General features: G+C 33.9%; 1 protein-coding gene and 1 long non-coding RNA gene across 2 annotated transcripts in view; one reads left to right on the plus strand and one right to left on the minus strand.

Annotated features, from left to right (window-relative positions):
- LOC124424980 overlaps window positions 1–8,365 on the minus strand; it is a 58,663-nt gene extending 50,298 nt beyond the window's left edge. Inside the window, exon 1 of the long non-coding RNA XR_006942398.1 lies at window positions 7,872–8,365. This is a non-coding gene — a long non-coding RNA (uncharacterized LOC124424980). The remainder of the gene's footprint in view (window positions 1–7,871) is intronic.
- Window positions 1–9,771, plus strand: part of LOC124424979 (homeotic protein proboscipedia) — a 28,744-nt gene that overhangs the window by 11,047 nt on the left and 7,926 nt on the right. The window lies entirely within an intron of this gene.

Here is a 9,771-nt window from a genome sequence, read left to right on the forward strand (position 1 = left end):
CGTAAATCTAACTCGAGTAAACCTACCCCCGAAGGATGACAAAGCGAATGGTGTTCCATATCAATCGATAGATTACATCGTACGATAAAATCGGTAGCATTCGCTTGAAAAATCAAATTGAAATGGTCCAGAGTACAAACATATACGTGTGTATATATATATATATATATATATATATATATATATATATATGTATATATATGTACATATACCGTTACAGATAACATCGGAAACGTTAAAAAGTGAACGAGCGAAAATGCTCGGACGAAGCATGATGTTCGTCGAAGATGACTTCGTGATCGATGATTTACGCGACCGATTTTTCCTATATCTACTCATATACCACCTATTATTCTTTTCGAGGGAATGGGAACATCATCGTATTTTTACCGTGGATAGCGTGCTCGTAGATTATAAAAATTTATACAAGATTCTAAGGTAAATGGTAAGGGAAGAAACGTAGGGGGGAAAAAAGCATACGAGAGAAACGAAATAAAAAGAAGAAGAAAAAAGAAAGAAAGGAAGAAAAAAAAGAAAGAGAGAGAGAGAGAGAGAGAGAAGAAAGAAAGGAAGGAAAAGAACGGAGCTCTGTCCTCGAACCACCACAATGGATAGGGTTTGGATGGCCTCCAGAAAATATACTGACGAGAAAAGGAAAGATATAGAAAGAGTGTGAGAAAGGAAAAGAGAAAAAGAGAGAGAGAGAGAGAGAGAGAGGGCTTGAATACTCGAGCGAGGAAAACGAATCCAGAGGAAGTCTGGAGAAGCGAGAGCGCGATAGCGAGCAAATAATAGGGAAATGATTTGCTCCTTGTTAGATAAAGGACCCTGTGGGGGGACTCGCTAAAAGAAATATTGCCTGGAATGAAAGGAAATGGTGCTGGTAGTGGAGAAGGACTCCATCGTGAGTCAGGGTCCTTCGGAATAGTGTTAGATCCGTTCTCATGTAACTGCTCCTTTGGCAGCACTGCCAGCTCATCCAGGACACGAATTCTGCTCGATTAGGAATTAAATGGCAGGAACATGTCTACCACGTTAGAGTTACCTACTCATTTTGCTTACCCGTATGGTAAGAAACTTTTTCAAGAAATGCTAATGAAAACGAATCAATTTTTGTCTCTTTCTCTCTCTCTCTCTCTCTCTCTCTCACTCGCTTTTCTTCTCTATTCTTTCTTTTTTTTTCTTTTTTTTCTTTTTTTTTTTTTTTTAGTTAAGCCGATAAAAAGAATTCTTTTCTTTTTCTTTTCTTTTTTTTCTGTGTGACCTGATCACATGAAAAATATCATACTCGTTATTTACATTATAGAATTCATATCGAAATAATATCTATAGTAATAATACCATTACCCTTTCGCGGTCAAACGGACCGCGGGGCGAGACTCAAGCTCGTCTCACTTCCTAAGCTACCCCTCCGCGCAATAACTTATCACCCTTGTCGACTCACGCAAGGTCCGACCCTCGTGATAATTGTTTAAAGTGACCACTGGCCACCCGTTTACCTCGAGCGGTCCACCGTCCTCGCCTTCTCTCGTCTCTAATTATAAGCTTTATGTACTTGGGGCATGACCCGATGCTTAATTACGATCGAATTGCCTATACTTTCTTCGAGTTGGTTCGTTGAAAAGATAAAAGAAAACAAAGGGGACGGAGGAGGGGAAGGGAAAAGGAAAAAAAATAAAGGAAATAATAAAAAAGTGAAAAAAAAAAACGAATCTTGAATCGTATCGATTTAATTATATTATATTTTTATCTTATAATAATTGTCAAATAAATAAATATAACTCCAAGATTTTTCTATAAATTACACTTGAAAATAATGTGTATTATCGCGATATCGGATTAATATAAATCGACAAAAATTCAAAAGAAAAATCTATTGTCAAAGAAAAAGGAAACGTTATGGCGATTATTGATAATGAATATTATATATTGAACTGTATATAGACTAAGAAGTGACGCTCTTCTGCACCGAGACGATAAATTAACTAATATCTTGGCTTAGCTTTAATTAGTCTCGATCATTTCGACTTGCTTCCTGTTAACATTTTTTATTCTCGACCGTATCTCCAGATCGTGCTCCAAGATTATTGATTAAATTAGATCCCTTAAAGGAAAAGAAAAAAAAAAAAAAAAAGAAAAAAGAGAAAGAAGAACACAAAAAAAAAAACAAAGAAAAAAGAAAAGAAGAACGAAACAAACGAAAAATAATAACGCCTTGTTACGCGTTCAGAATATAATTATTATCGAAAGATAAAAAGTCTCGAGAAGTCGGTACGTTAAAACGAACGAGTATAATTAATAATCGACGTTTGCGAGAGAGATCCCAATAGCCGCGGACGAACTTTTTTCTTTTTTTTTTTTTTTTTTTCTTTTTTTTTTCTTTTTTATAAACTCTCAACGGGTACGATTTTTGAAAGCAACAAAAAGGAAAAAAGAAATCGAAAAAAGAGAAAACAAAAAAAAAGAAAAGAAAGGAAGAAAAAGAAAATGAAAATAAGAATAAAAAAGGAAAAGAAAGAGAAATTATTAATTCACCATATCGGTAATTAAGCAACGGCGATCGATCGATACTTCTCCCTTCATCTCTTCCTCCCCTCCTCCTCCTCCACATTGCCTGTCCACCCTCGCCTCCACTCCTGTCCCATCGAGCGGCCTCTTTTAAATTTTAAATATATCGATAGTATCTAACACCTCACGAAGAAATTCATAATTAAAATTTCTTTACTTATGACCTATCCTTTAATTATTTATACCTGAACGTTGGCAGTACTGACAAATAGAACGAATTATGCATATACATATCCATATTACTATTGATAGACGTAGACACGTGACACTGTTAGTAGTCAATGTCCAGTAAGACCAATCTATTCCTACGTACGATATCAAAGTAAAAATACAAGCATTACATATGTACGGAACTAACAGAGCGTATATTTAAAATTAATTGATTCTTGAAGAACGAAAAGAAGAAAAAGAAAAAAACAAAAGTAAAAAAAAAAGAGAGAGAGAGAGAGAGGGAGGGGAGGGGAGAAGGGGAAAGGGCCCCCCTCTCTCTCCACAAGGAAGCATTTTTCCTTAAGTAACGCATCGAAAGCGAGTTAGCAAGGTGTTCCTTTCTCGAAATTACAGCGTTGAGAGCTAAGTCTTAAAACGTGACCAGATTATCGAACTTCCGTGAAACGGGCCGATCTTGAGAGTTTGGAAAAGGTACGAGAAATATAAGGATGAGGGGATGATAAGGGGATGATAAGGGGACGGGAGTACAGGGGAGAAAAAAGAAAAGGGTTCCTTCGTTGGTTGCAGTTAAATAAAACTGACGAAAATCTTTCCCCGAAGGCGCGAAGGGTCGCGTTCGAACGTGAAGGGACATGAAGAAGAGAGATAGAGAGAGAGAGAGAGAGAGAGAGAGAGAAAATGTGGGTGGTTGGAGGGTGAAAGGTAAAGGGAGAGAAACGTGTGGAGAGTACTCAGACAGGCGCCATGTGTATAATAATGTTAAAGAATGTTAAATGCCGGAGGGTTTCGAGTATCCGGGACGCATACATTAGTTGTTAACAATGCTATAAAGGACACTCGCCGTACTTCCCTACTATTTTTAGATACCTTCACCAACGACCACTGTTTTCCTCTTCTAACGGCGGACTTAGATTTACGGGGTTTCTCCTTTCCTCACGTATTTTTACGTAATATTCTTTGATTATGACTAAAGGGAAAATCCTAAAAAAAAAAAAAAAAAAGAACCGAGGATACGTTATAAATATAAATTATATCTACGCGAAAAAAGAGGAAGAAGAAGAAGAAAAGAAAAGGAAAGAGAGAAAGAAAGAGATAATAATAATAATAATAATAAAAAAAAAAAAAAAAAAAGAAAAAAACATTTACGATAATATTTAAACCCGTCGACGATCATATACATGAGTTCGTTCCAAGTTTCTTTTTTCTTTTTCTTTCCTTTTTTTTCTTCCTTTTACCAAAAAATATAAGGAGGTGAACAAATATTACTCGTCATATGTATTATTAATTTTTATATTAAAACGTAATAAATATTTAATATGGTAATGACGAGAAACGTAATTAAACAAAAAATGAGGTCGAAGAGAGAACGATCCAATGAAAGATGATATTCGATTACCGAACGGCCTTGACCCACGGTCCTTGACCCTTAAGTACTCTTGAAAATGTCTTGGATAGCGAGGAGCAATATTAATGAGCTCAGGCAGAAAATTGACACACGCGTACAGGTGTACAGTCGACGTAGACGATAGTATACGATGTTCAACGAGTAGATATGCTTACACTCGTACGACCATCTTCCTTCTTTTTCTATATCTTATTTTTTTTCTCTCTTTCTCTCTTTTATTTTTTTTCTCTCTTTCTCTCTTTTTCTTTTTTCTCTCTTTCATTTTGTTCTCCTTTTTTACTCATCGTTATTTTAGCTGGCAAACGGATGTCTAATTACCAAGATATCGATCTCCGGAACGTCGAATACTTTGCTTTTTGACTTATTATATGCCTCTGTCCTTGCTTACGTCCGTATGAATAACTTCCTTTTTGACGATTATCGAACGTGAAATCGAACTAAAGAGTAATACACTTTCTTTTTTCTTTTCTTTTTGTTTTTTTTTTTTTTTTTTAATGTCATTAAACATTTCTAATTCGTTTCGTTTTATCTAACATTATTAATATATTCTCATTTCTAACACCTTGTTAAATGTTCCAATTTTAACACATATTTGAAAATAGATTCAAATCCATAAACTCATCGTTAATATCTATAATATTTTATCTTATCTATCTGACTTTATATATATATAAAGATACATAATTTTATATATATATATATATATATTAATATATTAATATATATATGTTATTAATTATATATATTAATAATTGGAATTCATTTTTCACAAATAATTCATAACAATTTACTTATCGAGTTTAACGGACGATTTTAGGTCATAAAAACATTTCTTATTCTTTTATTTCTAAAATCGAAGAGTCATTAAGAATACAAATAACAACTTCGTAAATTGATGTCTCGGGACGTCGATGAGGTTTACGTTCGCATTTTAGGTTAATAAAACTATATTTATAGAAAGAAAGCAAGCACGAAACGGAAGCAATAGACAGGATGGAGGGTAGTTCGCAAGAAAAAGGTGGGGGGTGGTCCCAAGGGAGAACCACCTTTCCATTAGACGCAAGATTGATTTTGTGAGAGCTCCTTTTCCTAACAGGACCTTCGTATATATTGTGTATATATATATATACATATATACATATATATATACATATATATATACATATATATATATGTATATATATATATATAGCTTGCAACTCGAGCACTAATGTGATTAAAATAATCTTACGATAATCAAAGTACAAAACACTACTACCGTCTCCTTTTCTAAATTCTTATTCGTTTTAATCCATCTCCCGTGTATCAAGATAGAACCTTACCGGGACGTACATTCGAGAATATAGGAAACTTAATCGGGAAACAATAGTTTAAAATGAATCTTAACAAATCGAGATTATTTCTCTTTTAATTCTTAAGATAAGATAAAAGATAAAACGATATAAAGAGAAAATGATTTACGGAAGGCCTGATTAACGATCTAAAACTTCCTAATTAATGTTTCCGTACTATGTTGATATATACATACGTACGAAGATTGAATCTGTACTATTTTCGTTTTATTTACCGTACATCCAGAAAAATAATGAGTTTTGCACTGTATGAATTATCTTCAGTTTGAGATCGTGCGAGAACTAAATGTAAGGAATTGCTATTATAAAAGGTAGATCTTTATATATTCTATATCTATATATATATTCTATATTTATATATATTATATATATATATATATATATATATATATATGTATGTATATATAAGCGTGCAAGTATAGATAAGCATATGGATACGTGGAATAAGGCTAATAAAAAGAGAGGGGAATAGATCGGCATTTGAGTAATTACTTTCATCCGTCACACTATTTTTATCGTCTTATAGTAACGTGATAAAGTCGACCGGCAACATTTAGTCGCTATAAAAATTGCATGCACCACGATAAGCAATAAAATATCGAACGGCTTGTACGCTGGACCTTACCTCCGTATAATTTATGTAATTTGTACAAGTCCGATTGGAGTAACGTTTAATTACGTTTCTACGGTCTGTTTTAACACGAAGGAATAATGCTTGAACGAAGGGGCAAGTTTAAATACTAATTTTTTAAAACTAAATCCCTTTCGATGGTATACAATCGAACAAATTTCTAATTATTTTCTAATTTCCGCCTAATCATAACTCGTTAAAGGCTAAATATTATCTCGTTAATCGTAAAAATATTCTTTCCTTTCATTTTAATTAACTTTCTCACATTGTTAATTCTACCAACGTCTTTTATAAATGATACTTACTCAATAAGAAAGAAAAATGTAATTGCCCGTACAATTGAATTCTTGAAATTCGTTAGACACGTTAGTACGTAGAATTTAAAAATCACTCGAGTGTAATTTGCACCGTGCAATTTATTAAAATTGTATTTGGCAAACGAAATCCATCATCCAATACAATCATTGAACACGTACTTACATATATGAACGTTTCAATGTTCACTTTACTTTACAGTAGATAGGTATAATTGTAATATCGCATCTTACGTATATAATATTTTCCTTTAGAAAGAGGTATTTATACGAATAAGGAATCGTACGCGCTTACGCGTACCATACGAAATGATTGATGCTCTCCTCCATTGCGTAACCTTAAAGCGATAAACATAGAGAGAATTACGAAGACTAAACTGTGTTTTACGGTGTTCAACGTTGAAACACGAGAACTTTTTACATTTTACTTCAATGATGACACAATGCACTTTGCAATATTTTCCAAGAGGTCTTCTTTCTTCTTCTCTAATTGAAAATGCATTGCTAGTTGATTAGAATCAAGTAATTAACCTAAACCTATCTGAATGTTGAACCTTTTTTGTATAAAAGCAATCAACTTTATGCGTTTTAATAAAGCGGAAAAACTAAAATATACTTAGATATTGATGAAAAAAATATATATATATACACGCACACAAACATATATGTATATATATAATATATTATATATGCATATACAGTGAGGTACTTGAGTATTCCTGTAATTAAATAATACACGTAATATACTGTAATAAATGTATACTATACATAATACAGCAATGTATTACATTACTGTACTATGTATTACATACATTACAATATTACCAACTGTTATATATATATATATATATATATATATATATATATATATATGTGAACACATTATATCGTATGAAATTCCCCCTTCCCCTCCTCCCACTCTGCCCCTCTCAATATAATATACATTATATGGATATATAAATATATCTACGTATGTTGATTTGCTATGAATTTACCTAAACATTATATGAAAATCAAGATCCATTAAAATCTACAACAACATTATTTATAATACCGATATCTCGTCGAGATATTACCAGTATGTATCTCTAGCTTCTTATCGTTGGTTAGAATTGCTGGTAAAAAGATTGCTAGGCAGGAAGTTGGAAAGACGCAAAAGGAAGGGCCGCAGGTTCAGCGAGGCCGTATACGAAGGGGTCGAGCATGGTCGCTCCACCCCGATGATTGCAGGTTGCATCGGCACGCCTTCTACCTGGCCAGACATTTGCCTTCATATCATGCACACACTCTTTCTCTTTCTCTTTCTCTCTCTCTTTCTCTTACTCTCGCTCGTTTCCTCGCTCTCTCTCTATCTATCTATCTATCTATCTCTCTCTCTCTCTCTCTCTCTCTCTCTCTTTCTCATCATACACACATACATAGAAACTTACAAATACATGTATCAGGAGTTCCGTTCGTCTTCCTCCAACAAGAAGAGTGCCCTTCGTCCAATTTTCTTGCACGAGGAGCCTTAGTTGCGCCCACCATAATCATATGTTGGCAAGTCTACTGCATCGTTGCATGCACTCCAACATGGCCGCCGCATCGCATCAGACCGATACCAGCTCACTTCTATGGCGTTTCTCGGTACTTTCCTTTTTTTTCTTTATTTCATTCCTCTCTCTTTCTCTCTCTCTCTATCTCTCTCTATCTATCTCTCTATCTCTATCTCTATCTCTATCTCTATCTCTATCTCTATCTCTCGTTAGTTCAGAATTTACGTATTGGAATTAAATAAAGTTTTATCCAGTTAATACCAATCTTGGTTTTAATTGAAATAGAATATTTATATATATATATATATATGTAGATATGTATTAATTAAAATGTTTCTTGATAAGAGAAAGTTATCCTTATTTAATATTGCATGAAAGCAGAGAGAGAGAGAGAGAGAGAAAGTAACTAAATATTAAAATTAAAAGTTTAACGTTGTTCACTCTACTACGATTTAACTACGACTGATAACAGTCGCGATGAAACAAAACTCGTAAGACTAGAATATATGGAAATGCGTATATAGGAGGTCACCTTCTTGTTTATATAATACACAAATAGAATCGGCTCAATATGACGTGTTTATACGAGCTTTATCTCGGTATCTTAACCTTCCTTACTTTTTTCTTTTTTCTATTTTGTTTAGTTTTGACAATGAATAACATGTATGTATTCACATGTATACGAATGTATACGAATAATATGATATTTTGTTTCTTTTCTCTCACACACTCTCTCTCTCTCTCTCTTTCGATCATTCATCCTTCTATCGTATTTCTATCGTATTTTCTATTCTCATTCGCACCTATAAAACTTTCCTATGCTAATTCTAATACACCCAACGTGTCTGAGGATTTTCACGAGTCGCTAAAAAATGCAGACGATCAGTTCTGACGCTTGAAAGAGCTGAAGAGAAAGAAAAATAGAGAGAGAGAAAGAGAGAGAGAGAGAGAGAGAGAGAGAGAGAGAGAGAGAGAAGGAGAGAGAAAAAGAAGAAGGAGAAGAAGAAGAGAGAGAGAGAGGAAAAGAAATAGAAGAAAGAAGAAGAAAAAGAAAGTACGTAATAACACAGTGGGTCCTTTCGTGGTAGAGCTTTTGCATAAAATCGATGCCAGATTATGGTTCGAAGGCACTACCCAAGAGCTGAATATCTATCCCTAGCTGTACTCACGAGAGAGGAGCTCGTCCCTCTGCTTAAATCCTGTCTATGCGATCCCTTCGGACGAAGGGACGCGATGATCCGTCGGCTTTGAACGAAGAAACTATAGATGTGTCTCATTTAAAAAGACTACTATGTAGGTCTCTCTTTGGATATACATGTGCATGAATAACTTAAACAGATATAAGAATTCAGTCTTTTTATCTTCGAATCTCTGACAGATAAACCTATACTGCAAGAAATAGTACCCTCATAAAGAACCCATCGACATAAGATCCATCTTTAAAGTACAATTTTAAAAGAATAAAGAGAGAGAGAGAGAGAGAGAGAGAGAGAGAGAAAGGGAGAGAAAGATTACTACATTATTTAAAGCACAAGCACCAAATTGTATGATAAACTGTGAACTTTGTCCTTATATCGCTAATAACCCACATAAGCGGTTGATGGGATATCAAATAATAGAATTAAGAAACAGAGAAAAAAAGATAGAAATAAAAATTACGATAAGGATTGCGATAGCTTTCATGCTATGGTATCATTCTCCTTCTTCTTCTTCTTTTTCTTCATTTTATCCCTTTTTTTTTTAATAATACACCCTGAAACGATATTTAAGGAACATACCCCTAACTTAATATCTC

Source organism: Vespa crabro, chromosome 6 (genome assembly GCF_910589235.1).
Source record: "Vespa crabro chromosome 6, iyVesCrab1.2, whole genome shotgun sequence".
In the NCBI taxonomy this organism is placed as follows: domain Eukaryota; kingdom Metazoa; phylum Arthropoda; class Insecta; order Hymenoptera; family Vespidae; genus Vespa; species Vespa crabro.